This window comes from Aythya ferina (assembly GCF_964211825.1).
Source record: "Aythya ferina genome assembly, chromosome: 1".
NCBI classification, from domain to species: domain Eukaryota; kingdom Metazoa; phylum Chordata; class Aves; order Anseriformes; family Anatidae; genus Aythya; species Aythya ferina.
The window spans coordinates 3,878,240-3,891,875 of record NC_140296.1 but is presented as its reverse complement, the minus strand read 5'-3'; positions in this window follow the sequence as shown (position 1 = coordinate 3,891,875).

Here is a 13,636-nt window from a genome sequence, read left to right as displayed (position 1 = left end):
CTGCACCTGGGGCGCAATAACCCCAAGCAGAGCTACAGGCTGGGAGAGGAATGGTTGGAAAGCTGCCAGGCAGAGAAGGACCTGGGAGTGATGGTGGACAGTCGGCTGAATATGAGCCAGCAGTGTGCTCAGGTGGCCAAGAAGGCCAACGGCATCCTGGCTTGTATTAGGAACAGCGTGACCAGCAGGGCTAGGGAGGTGATCGTCCCCCTGTACTCAGCTCTGGTGAGGCCGCACCTCGAGTACTGTGTTCAGTTTTGGGCCCCTCGCTACAAGAAGGACATGGAGGTGCTTGAGCGGGTGCAGAGAAGGGCGACGAAGCTGGTGAGGGGCCTGGAGAACAAGTCCTACGAGGAGCGGCTGAGGGAGCTGGGCTTGTTCAGCCTGGAGAAGAGGAGGCTCAGGGGTGACCTTATTGCTCTCTACAGATACCTTAAAGGAGGCTGTAGAGAGGTGGGGGTTGGCCTGTTCTCCCACGTGCCTGGTGACAGGACGAGGGGGAATGGGCTTAAGTTGAGCCAGGGGAGTTTTAGGTTAGATGTTAGGAAGAACTTCTTTACAGAAAGGGTTGTGAGGCATTGGAACAGGCTGCCCAGGGAAGTGGTGGAGTCACCATCCCTGGAAGTCTTCAAAAGACGCTTAGATGTAGAGCTTAGGGATATGGTTTAGTGGAGGGCTGTTAGCGTTAGGTTGGAGGTTGGACTCGATGACCTTGAGGTCTCTTCCAACCTAGAAAATTCTGTGATTCTGTGAGTGGGGACATTATTTCCCAGCTCCCCATTTCACTTGCCACTAGGGATGGTTGCTAAACCTCTCGTATTTAGAATTGTAGCATATCCGAAGCTGGAAAGAACCCACAAGGAACATCAAGTGTAACTCCTAGCTCCATGTAGGACTACCCAAAAATCAGACCCTATGTCTGAAAGCGTTGTTCAAACACTTCTTGGACTCCTGCAAGCTTGGTGCTGGCCTGGGGAGCCTGTCCCAGTGCCCGACCACCCTCTGGGTGCAGAACCTTTCCCTAACCCCCAGCCTGACCCTCCCCTGTCCCAGCTCCATGCTGTTCCCTCAGGTCCCATCTCTGTCCCCAGAGAGCAGAGCTCAGCACCTGCCCCTCCACTCCCCTCGTGAGGGAGCTGCAGGCCGCCATGAGGCCTCCCCTCGGCCTGCTCTGCTCTGGGCTGAACAAACCAAGGGGCCTCAGCCTCTCCTCATACATCTTCCCCTCTAGACCCTTCACTGTCTTTGTAACCCTTTGGACACTCTCTAAATACTTTTATGCCCTTTTTATACTGTGGTGCCCACAACTGCACCCAGTACTCAAGCTCTGGCTCGGTTCAGTATGGGGACAGCTTTAGAGGCAAACAAGCTAACACAGCATCGGATCTGTCTTTATTGACTTCTGCTCAGTCCTCTCCCTGACCAGCAGCAAAAATGCACCCTGGAAAACCCCAGCCAAAGTCTGGCAGCACGCACTCTGCTTCTTAGCAACTTTTCCCAGCCCTCTGCATAGGGCCCTTTGTTTTTCCTCCTCCTGATTTGCAAGAAATAGGACAGTGTGGCTTTTCCTAGCATCTCTTTGGCATTAGCATTCCTCCTGTTCCAGAGCCACCTTTGATGCTGCTATAAAACCCAGTGTCTCGCAACATTTCCTTGCTGTTCCAGCAGCTGCTTTCTCTTTTTACTGGGCCAACTTTCATTCCCTTCAATGAGCGACTGCAGAAACACCACACTTTTCCAACCTCATGCCTGAGCATCCCTTTCCCATTGATCTCTGATGCCTGCAGAGCAGGCTGTGAGCAATCCTCCATTTCTCTTCCCATTTTCTACAGGTTTTTGCTACTGAAGCCCATAGTTCTGGTGTTTCTTACACAAAACGAACACACAAACAACACCCCCTTGCCTCCCCAAAGAAAACAGATGACATTAAAAATCTTTTCTGCCCACCAGAAAATATCAAAACTGTCACACATTCCTTCTGCTTTCTTTTTCACCTTCTTTTAAGGTCAGCTTTGGACAGGAAAACTTCAGTCTGGGAGTAAAGTGTCTAAAGCAATTCAAGAGTCTCCCCTGGGAAGTAGCAGGGCACTCATTATTTTATGTTCTCCCAGGCAGAATACTAAATTTGGGGAAAAGCCAGTCCTGGCCTTAGCAGTAAGAAAGGAAGCTTCCCAAATTTCTCTCCGCTGCCCTCGGATTCCTATTTCTTTACCTCAATGCAAGCAGTCCGGGCATCTTTTTCAATCCCTGTTGATCAACAGGGGCAAGGCTCATCATGTCTGTGGCCAAAAGGTTGGTTCAATTTTATGAGCAAGCCATAATATGAGAACGGGAAAGGGAGAATACACACTCTGCAAATTCACTTCACCTCTTCTGTTGTAAAACACACTGGATTTTAATGATTTCTATTTACCAGGAACCTTGGATCAGCTTTAAAGCATTTACCAGTAATTTATTTTCTATTTTTTTTCCACTGTGGGAGAAGAAAAATAAAAAAATAAAAAAGGAAAAGAAGGAAAAAAAAAATAACCACAGCCCTGCAGGCTTTAAGTCAGAAAGAAGACAAGAATGCAAGGTCTCATTTTTCTGGAAAACCGCTGTGCAGGCAAGGCTAGAAAGAGATCGTTCAGATACAAAGAAGAAAAAAAAAATCAGATCCAAATATATCTGCAGATAAATATTTTACTCTCTTTCTGAATTGCTGGGTGGGATCAGGCCGGTCCCTGAGAGCCCTGCGCTGTGCGAGGCTGCCACCTCCTGGGGTGGGCTGCCCCAGCACTAGGCCATAAAGGGAGATTGGGTTAGATTTGATGTTTTTAACCCCAGAAATAATCACCTTTTGGGGAAAGCAAATGGCTATCTCCATCTCCAGCTGTTACAGAGAATGGAGAGGGTTTTTAGGAAGTGGGTTCAGAGTTTAAACATAGGTTTTCCTATTTATTGCAGCTGCTGTTCTTTAATGGAGATGGCGTTTCCCCATTACAGCTACACCAGCCCATTTTCAGCAATGTCTGCTTTGTCCCTTCCACCAGAGCCACCACAGAGCTTGATATCAAGGGTACAGCAGGTTTTGCTGGATGAGCAGCACTTTATGGGAGGGAAAAGATGAGAGGTGATGGACCCATTGGAGCAGGCCTGGAGGAGGCCACACGGATGCTCAGGGGCTGGAGCAGCTCTGCTGTGGGGCCAGGCTGAGAGAGCTGGGGGTGGTGGGCCTGGGGAAGAGAAGGCCCCGGGGAGAGCTGCCAGGGCCTGCCAGGGGGGACAGGAAAGCTGGGGAGGGACTCTTGGTCAGGGATGGGGGGACAGGATAATTCATTTTAGCGCAGGAGAAGATTCACCTTGCTCTGGACACATAGATATTAAGGGATGAAGATTCACCCTTGACCTTAAGAGTGGAGGATATCCAAGTTCAAAACCAGGAGAAGACCATTTGGTCAAATAGACTCCCCTTCCCTACATCACAGGTGCATCACTTCCCTACATTTTACCTATATTAAGTTGAATGATTTTTATTCAAGTAAGCGTTTAGTCCTACAGATGGAGGACAGGGTAGATGAAAGTGCTGAAAGCCTCTGTTATAAGGACAAAACCAACTTGATCCCTTGTCACCAAGGACAGAAAAGCTCATCAGCCCCAAATGTCCTAATAAACTGGGGAAATGTCTTAACTTGCTCATGTGTAGGGTGTTGGCTGCCACCATTCACTCTTGCACAGCCACCATCTGGATAAGATGCTGCAAGGAGACAGCCCAAACACAGTGGCATGAAATAGCCCCCATGTCCCACTGATAGGTTTCTGCCTCCTTCCAAGGAGCTTTGTTTACCGGGAGCAGACCCTGTAATCACTCAGAGACTGCTAGCAGCTCTCTGGGTTTCAGAGAAAAGAATTAAAAACAAATTAGAGGTAATGAGCTCTTAAATTGCTTCTGAATCCACTATGTGGCTGAGAGTTTTGGTGGATTTGGATAATCAAATCAAGCAGGGCTCATGGCTTATAGAAGAGTTTAAGAACACTTTCAAGCTTCCCGTTGAATATTAGCTGCAACACAACTGCCCTTTCTAATTGGAAATAGTAGTAAGAAACTCAAAGCTAAAGAGAAGAACCAGGCTCAGCCTGAAGAAATGTGGTTTCTTCCCATCCAAACTGTGCCAGCACAGCTTTAGTTGACTTCTGTTATTCATTATTTCTTCTATTCTTCCAGAACAGCTATGAATAGTTATTCTTCTATTATTAGTTACTCTGGACCAAAACAGTTGCAAAGGATCTCCAGACCCAGGCAATTGGAACTAAGGGTTCAGTTCTCTCCATCCATCTCTGCGTAGTAGTCATATGTTGGTGGTCAAGTGAAAGGACTCTGGGTGAGACTAGCAAACACGTGTTCAGATGTACCTCTCAGGAGCTCTGATGTATGGCTTGGACATAAGCTCCCATAGGAGGAAAGTATTTTTCCATCCTTGTTGGTTTTGAGCAAATTTCCCTGTGCAATAAGGAACCCTGGATCAGAGGTGATGAAGTTTCTGAAGCCCGTTTTGCAAGAGTAGCTCTCTTAATTTTGGGGTTAGCTCATAGTCAGTGGTCTGGGGAACAGCAGAAGCGGCAACGATGCTCCAACGGTGGGATCTTAAGAAAAGTGGTAGAAAAAAATTGCAGACCAAGAGGAGCTGCAAAGCTCCTGGAACAAAAACGTTGCCTCCTGCCCCTGGGGTCTCCAGATGCATGGCATCCTTCCTGATTTTTTGTTTGTTTCTTTGTTTGTTTGTTTTCCTCCTATTTCCTTCACACTCAGGAGATGAAACACGACCTCTCCCTGCAAAACAGAAGTCATGAATTGAGGGATCCTACCCTCTCTATTCCTGCTATTAATGACTCTAAACAGAGCTGGTCTGGAAATTGCTATGAAAATGGAAACTGCTGTGTGGCACCTAGCTGCCACCGCAAAGTCCTGAGTACCAGAAAGTCTTCTGCAACATAGGTGGGGACACATCAGCTACTGGTTTGTGAGACTGAGTCTCATATATAGGACTGAGTCTCGTTATAGGACTCGGGACAGGTTTTCAGAGGGAGGACACGCTACATGTGCTCGTACCAGAGATGGGGTTCCCAGGGCTGGAGCTCTGTTTGAATGTTTGATGGTTTGAATGCACATCAGCATGGACACGCTGTGATTCCCACCCCTGCACCAAAACCACACAAGTTTAGTTCTGAATGTCAAAGGACAAGGTGGTGGGGTGCGTCTTGCTGTTAGCAGATGGCTAAAGCTTATCTGGATAAATTCATTTACTAATCAAAATCAACAGTTTATGTATTTTGGAAGGTGAAAACAGCAGAAATCAGTATTTAAAAGCAGGGCAGGATGAACCCTAAGCCACTTAGCCCAAACTTGTTTGCAATGCATTACTAATCCCCTCCTATCCTGCCTTCATTAACCTTGTGTACACTGTACCTGTGCAACTGATAACACAGCGGTGTTTGGAAAGCAGATTTTAGATTGCCCCACATCCCCACCAATGGAGCCTATCCAACAAGGTTTTAAAGCAGGCTTTGTATCTCATTGGGAGTTTTTTTGCCCAGAACTTTCAGGGCAATAAAGGAAGCCACCCTGCTAGGAAAGTCTGCATTTGCCAACATCCCCAGAGGTCACATCTGCACATCCTTCTCTCAGTCCTCATGCATGGTGGTTGCCCTCACCAGCTTTCCTGATGGCAGCTCTGGATGGACACTTCCACAAGTAGTTTTACCCTGATGAAAAACTAACAGAAAATGGCCCACTTGCTCCATGTGGGGTCAGTTCCTTGCTGTTTTAATTAGTTTAAGCAACCCATGATGCAATCTCATGAGCAGAAGACTGAGCACAGGGCTGGGACCAGGCAGGAGATGCCTCACACCAACTTGCAGCACCCAGGAGTGCATGGGGAGTTCAACAATGACCAGGCTCCAAGGCTGCACCTTTTTGAAGCCCAAGACAAGATTGAACCTAAACTTGTCACACACTCATTCGTGTCAGACATATCGTGTGTGCAGAATCAGACCTGTGGGTGAACCCTGGGGCAAGCAAAAGGGAATGGTGGCTCCACGCTGCTCCTTGCTCGTCCAGCTGGAGTGGGATGAGACATGTCCCTATCAGTTTGTCCTGTGGAAAGAAGGGTTTCAGCATCCCTATCCATTCTCATCAGTCTCCCTCTCTCATTAACAAAATGAGTCTCAATTTTCAGATTTTCTTTTAGCAGGGATTTGGTCGTAGCTTTAAAATCATCTCTCTCCCTTTGCAAGCTGAGGAATGGGAAACAATTTGCCATCCCACTCCCTGCCCTGACACAAGCCCCTTCAACCTGCACTGTCAAGCATTCAGAACTGAATCAGAATACCTTATTATAACACAAAAGCAATGTGATTTGGTAATCTTACTCTTTGTTTCCTAAGGTGGAGCCCTGTTGGGCCAAATGCTGCCTCAGACCTTGCTCCAGACCCCGTTCCTGCAGCCCATGAGCTTTGCAGCTTCATCCCAAGGGAACGTGTGCCAGGCTGTCCTAGCAATGCTGGAAAAGGTGATTACCTTCAGGACTTCACTTCCCTATTTCCCCCTTTCAAACTGATCTTCCCATTCATTGAAACCAGGGCACTGGTGCCTTGTGCTCCCTGCAGTCTGGGCAAGGGTTTTGTGGATCCAGCCCTTTGGCAGAAGTACGGCACTTTCCCTGTGTGGGCCAGGATTAATATAAAGCAGTTAACTTAACTAGCAACATATGTCTGCATCTTTTTTCCCACTGCCATTTAATCTCTCTTATCCACTGACCATGCAAGTCTCCTGTAATCACTGCAGAGTAATTATGTGATTATTCCAGCCCTCTAAATTACAGCTGCAGCTTGGACCCTAGCAATTGCAGGTGACACAGCAAGGCTGACTTTCTCAACTGTTAGTTAATTACAATTAGACAGTAGGAGGAAAAAATACACACACACGCAATAATAATAATAAAATAACGTGGCAGAAAATGCAACTTCTGTGGAGAATTTTCACCCCAATCTTTCTCATCAGAAGGAAGATTAGAGTGGGAGCCATTAATAAAATGGCAATTTGCGTTAATTTATCAGCACCTAAGACTGAGAGCCTTAATAAAACTAGCGAAAAGGAAATTAATGATAAACAAAGGCAATTACAGTGATGCTGTTATAACACTGGCCCTTCAGATCCTGTTGAGCTGGGTATTTTTGTCAAACCAGCTCGGGCGGGGAGGAGGACAGGGCAATGGGAGGTCGTGCAGAAGGCGGAAGGGCAGCCTCAGGTGCAGCCTGTGGGTCTTCCTCTAACCCTCTCCTACACACCCAGAACCACGAGCCTTAAAAAGAATGACATGAGTAGTAATGAGGCATTCACAAGGAAGGGAAAAATAAAAAATAAAAAAGTGATGGAAAAAAATGTAAAAAACCTTAGAAATCTGCAGCCTTATTTTTTTTTTTCTTTCTAGTTTCAATGACTGTTGACCAGGTGAGAAATGTGTATGAATGTTCTTCCTGAAGCATAATCTGGACATTTTCAGCCAACTCTGCAACAGGCTGAAGTGCCCCAGGTTCCCTTCCCCTGAAAGTTGATGTCCCCAGCCTGAGGAAGAGGAGCAGGGCAGAAAGCTGGGAAGGACATGTGTGAAAAGTAAAAGGGAGGGGAGATACCTTCACCAAGGACCACATTAAGAGGCTGTAGGTGAGCTCCATCAGAAGCAAGGATAATGTGGGTTTAGTCCCAAAGTTATCTAAAATCCACTGAAATCAACAAAGATAGCCCCCAGGACTCCAGATGACATCTGTACGCTGCAGCAGAAGCGCACGGTCCTCCATAAATGTAAATCCTCATCCTCAGCAGGATTTGATCCAGTATTTATTTGGTCCCCTTTCCATTCAAGCTCACTGCCCTGTGCAGCAGTATTACGGAGCACAGGCCCTCCATCACACTTAAATTTAGCTACCAGGCACATCGCGCCGTCCGGTCGCTCCCGGATTCCTTAAGGGCTCACAAAGGGGCAATGAACTGGAAACGTGGACCGATCTGTAAACGTAATGGATGGCATCAGCAAATCCAGCACCACGTTTGGGACTGAAATGCTGTACGAGGCCATTTTAAGGAAGAAACAGCATTGAGTCAAATGCTTTATGGTGGTAACGAGCAGAGCCCCGCGAAATAGCAAATGCATCCGTACGTGCAAACACCCGTGGGTCGCTTAGATTTTCCCCACAGTGGCTCTGAGAGACAACGTTATGGGTTTGCAACGTGACATCACAGGGTGATAAAAATACAAGGAAAAGGAGAAAAAAAATCTGGTGATGAACTGCAAAATAAACTGGCTTTCCAGCAACCCAATAAAGGGAGAAGAATATCCTCCATTTCCAGGGGGAAGATGGAGAGTGGCAAAGATGCACTTTACAACCCATTCTGCTGGTAGAGACTAGGCGTCTGCTGATGATAATTTTACGCATTCCCTTCTCTTTCCCTCAAAAGAAAATCGAGCAAACCACTATGATTTAAGAAATGATAGTTCGACAGTCTTTCACTGCAGGCAACCTTCATCAAACATTAGCCTCTTGGCTGCACTGCAGAGCAGCCAGTTTTCAGTCTGATTTAGAAGATCCTTATTTCATCCCTTGCTGTTTATGATCAGAATATTTCATCTATTTTCACAAAAGCCTTCTGCCAAACTCCCTATTCAAGTGGAAATAGCAGGAGCCTCCCCGTAATATTTGGGAAATATGCACGAAAGTTCAGAAGAACTTTGCTATTGGCATCGTGTTTTTAAAAGAGATTAGAATCAATTTTGCTAAAACCACATTTCAAAAAAAAAAAAAAAAAAAAAAAAGAGGAAAAGCTTCAGCTGCTTCTTTAATCTGGCTTTGTTTGCTCTGTACTAATGTGTGGTGTTTCTGTCTGAATTCACGCTAAGGACAAGCAGTTAATAATTTTGTGTATATGGCATGTTTGGGCTGTAGAGTCCAAGGACCTGAGGAAACGGAGGAACATCAAAGTGCTCCAGCCAGCCAAAGACAACACGACCCACTGGTGCAAACGGGAAAGAAAGGCAGGTTTTCTACTTTGCCAAGACTCCTGTGAGCTGTTGGCAGCGTCTCCACTGGTGGTTACAGCCAAAGGAGAGCGTTATGTATTCACAAGGTGACCAAGTATCTCCGAAGTGCTTGTGGCTTTGTAATAGAATAAAAAGAGAGCAAGGAAACACCAGAAACCTCCAAAGTTTCGCCTACCCAATGGATCCAAACCTTCCCAGGCCAGCTGCCAAGCCCTGCTGGTATTTACAGCCCAGCTGGGCACCTGCAGCCCTTACGCACAGCACAGGACTGCTGGGCAGGGTGCTGTGTCCCTCTTAGAGCCTAACACGGTGGTGGGACCATTCAGCCAAGCTGTGGGTAACCCAGCTTCTGCTCTGCCTCAGTCCATATTTAAGTGCCTGGATGGCTTTTCTAAACACCTGTTTAGCTATTTCACAGAAATTTCACAGAATTTCACAGAATTTTCTAGGTTGGAAGAGACCTCAAGGTCATCGAGTCCAACCTCCAACCTAACGCTAACAGCCCTCCACTAAACCATATCCCTAAGCTCTACATCTAAGCGTCTTTTGAAGACTTCCAGGGATGGTGACTCCACCACTTCCCTGGGCAGCCTGTTCCAATGCCTCACAACCCTTTCTGTAAAGAAGTTCTTCCTAACATCTAACCTAAAACTCCCCTGGCTCAACTTAAGCCCATTCCCCCTCGTCCTGTCACCAGGCACGTGGGAGAACAGGCCAACCCCCACCTCTCTACAGCCTCCTTTAAGGTATCTGTAAAGAGCAATAAGGTCACCCCTGAGCCTCCTCTTCTCCAGGCTGAACAAGCCCAGCTCCCTCAGCCGCTCCTCGTAGGACTTGTTCTCCAGGCCCCTCACCAGCTTCGTCGCCCTTCTCTGCACCCGCTCAAGCACCTCGATGTCCTTCTTGTAGCGAGGGGCCCAAAACTGAACACAGTACTCGAGGTGCGGCCTCACCAGAGCTGAGTACAGGGGGACGATCACCTCCCTAGCCCTGCTGGTCACGCTGTTCCTAATACAAGCCAGGATGCCGTTGGCCTTCTTGGCCACCTGAATATCTAATAATAGCTAATATCTAATGAATAGCTAATATCATTTCTCCTGACTTCTCCTAGTAAAGAATGACTAAAAGAGGTGAAACACAGAAAGCCAGGAGGTAGCAAGGATCCAGAATCACCCTTGAGATGGACGACCAGCTTGTGGTTCTTGCTGTAAAGACAACACTACAGGAAAGAGAAATGTTTGCTGAAGCAGAGACATGCTCCTTCCACCCTAAGGACCTCCCTCAGTGCAGGGCTGAAGACTGATCCACGTTCTTGCTCCCCCAGGTGACACGGTGTCCCCAAATGCCATGGGACAACCTCAGGGAGAGGTACTGAGACCCCAGACACAGGAAACAGCACTGAATCCAAACACAAAGCCCTCTGGAACAAGAACTGAACAGAAGTCTCTCTCTTTCCAGAGGGGTGCCCAAACCTCGTCAGGGTGGGGATGGAGACCCCCTGCTCCTCCAGCTCTGCTCGGTGTAGAGCCCCACATCATTATCCAACCTCAACTCACAACCACTACACCTAATAAGGGCTACTTAAGAGACAGGACAGACTTTGTGTGTTGGAAAGCTTAAACAGAAAAAAAAAAAAAAAAAAAAAGATGGGCTTGTGAAGAACACAGCCACCTGCAGAGAGAGAGAAGCAACCAAGCGGGAGAAGAGGGGGATCGGGGGATCTCCACTTTGCATCCAGTTGCCTGCAGGGCAGTTGTGCCCTTTGGTGAGCATAGCCAGAGGTGTTTTAAGCACCTGCAGAAAATGATGCCTCCACCTCAGTGATTCGTTTAATCAGGCCCGAGCACTGCCAGCCCTTGTCCTAAGGGCATGGCTGAGGGTGCTGCTGGGGCCTCCATTATCCCTTCCTGCTCAGCTGTTCTGTTTAAAAGATTAATGAGACATATATCCTCAATCAAGAAGCTATTTCAAAAGCTCTTACTTCCAATCAGTTGTACAGTTCAGTTACTAGCATCATCTGCCCTTATTTTGGTTGGGAGCTTTAGCAAAATGATTTATGGATATTTATTTCCCCGAGTAGCATTTGAACGTTGATGGACTGAATATCGATAGCTCTAAAGCCATATAATCAATGCACATCTAGTGGCATGTGGGGTGTGCTAAACTGCCCAACAGCAACCTGGGGAGGGAAGGTGAGGATACCTGGGCTCCTTCCTTGAGTGATGTGTGTCTTTTTGCTGGTGAAGGGCATGCACATGTTTCCAAGGCACGAAGAGGTGAACAACAGAATCGCAGAATCACAGAACTGTAGGGGTTGGAAGGGACCTCAAGAGATCATCAGGTCCAACCCCCCTGCCAAAGCAGGTTCCTCAGAGCAGGCTGACCAGGTAGGCTTCCAAACAGGCCTTGGATATCTCCAGAGAAGGAGACCCCACAGCCTCCCTGGGCAGCCTGTTCCAGTGCTCTGTCACCCTCACCATGAAGAAATTCTTTCACATGTTGGTGTGGAACTTCCTCTGATCCATTTTGTGGCCATCACCCCTTGTCTTATACCCACAAACCACTGAAAAGAGGTTGGCCAAATCCCTCTATCTCCCACACTTCAGGTATTTGTAAACATTGTTGAGATCCCCTCTCAGTCTTCTCTTCTCCAGGCTGAAAAGCCCCAGGTCTCTCAGTCTTTCCTCATAGGGAAGATGCTCCAGGCCCCACATCATCTTTGTGGCCCTCTGCTGGACTCTTTCCAGGAGATCTCTGTTTTGTCCCAGGGAGCCCAGAACTGGACACAGTACTCCAGGTGAGGCCTGACCAGGGCAGAGTAGAGGGGGAGGATCACCTCCCTTGACCTGCTGGCCACGCTCCTTTTAATGCACACAACATCTGAGCAGCCCACCACCTACAGATGTAGATAAGGGAAGATCCACAGATGGTAGATCTCTGGCTGAGCAAACCTGTCTGGGTTGAAGAGGACTTCTCTCACTTGAAAAAGGTATTTATCCTATTTCAAGACATCATAATTTGTGTCTGATGGGTCTGATCTGGTCCATGCTCATGCTTTGTCCCCCCACATTATATCTGGCTCCAGGACAAATCTTCCTGCCCTCAAGAAGCTCAGCATCAAGCTGTGGCACCAAGGCATGCATGGGGACACCACTAGGGCAGCATATTTTTTCCTGACTGCAAAGGGAAGCCAAAACAGCTGGCTCAAATGTAAACGCTTCTACTCCAGACACCAAAATTTGGGTTATGTGAATTGCAGCCAGAAGAAGGGAAGCCACATGCCATGCCCTGCTCTGACACAGGCCTGGGATGCCCAAAAGGAAAGTTTTGGGCAGCGGTTTCTATGGGGGAAGAACCAAAGCACCAAGTCAGGGTCCCATCAGAAAGGCAACACAGTGACAGGCTGTCTGTAGAAAAGATAAGCTATGGGTAAAGCACTTACCTGCCTCCTGAAACCTCACAGCTGCTTTTTGGCCAGTATCACCTTGTTCCTTGTTCTGGGAACAGTCAATATCCTCATAACACAGCTCTGTTTTTCAACAGCAAATTAGCTCACATTGCAATTTGTATTACAGCACTTAGAAAAAAACACATTCAACTCCACTTTAACTGTTTTAACAGCACTCAGTAAGTCTCCCAGGAGCTCCCAGAAGCACCGTGTGTGCTGGCTGTTCTTCTAAGAGGCCCATCCATCTCAGTCCCTCTGCTCATTCCTTTACAGCTCAGCAACGTCCTCATTTTTTTCCCTTACTTTTAGGGTTATTTCGGCAGGTTTCATAACCCTATTCCTCTTACTCAGAATAGCTTGCAAGTGCACTCTGATTCTTCCACAAATCTTCCTCGGGAGTTTGTATCTCCAAAATCCTCTGCAATCATCTGAGCTGCTGTGGTACCAACTTGTACATGAACCCCCAGGTTCCTCTCACCTGATTTTGGGGTCCAAAGTGCAAATTTGTCATTACATATGTCTTTCACCTGGCTTTCTGCATGCTTTTGGACAGAGAGGAGCACTCTGGAGGTGCAATGCATCGAGGCAATACCTACAATAGCTCAGAGGAATATTTTCTCTGTCGCTCTACTGGCTGCCACTGAAGCCCAAAGTGATGACTTGAGATGCTGACGTCTCCACCTACATTTCTAAAGTTAGACAAAGGGGCTCCCAGCTGGACTTAAGAATATTAGCTGCTTATGTTGGTACAGCCAGGTAAGAAATATTTTCATGGTAGTTTCATCCAAAGTAGCCAGGCGGGTCCTAAACTTTGCACTAATCAACATTGCTGCTGGTGACAATCCTGATTTTTCCAGACTTACAGCTTTGGTGTCCACCAGAGCTGGGTGTAATTTCACGTCAGGCTCCTCAGCTCCTTCAGCTGACTTCTCAGCTCATCTTTTTTCTGCCTGCACCACATGACAGTGGGGATGTCTGTGACTGCATGTGATGCTCCCAAATCCATGAGACTTCATACATTTTGATGTCCACTTTGCTTTTTTTTTTTTTTTTAGCCTGTAAGATCACTTCAGGCTCTTCTTTAGGATCCTCTAAGTACATCCACTTAGCCTTT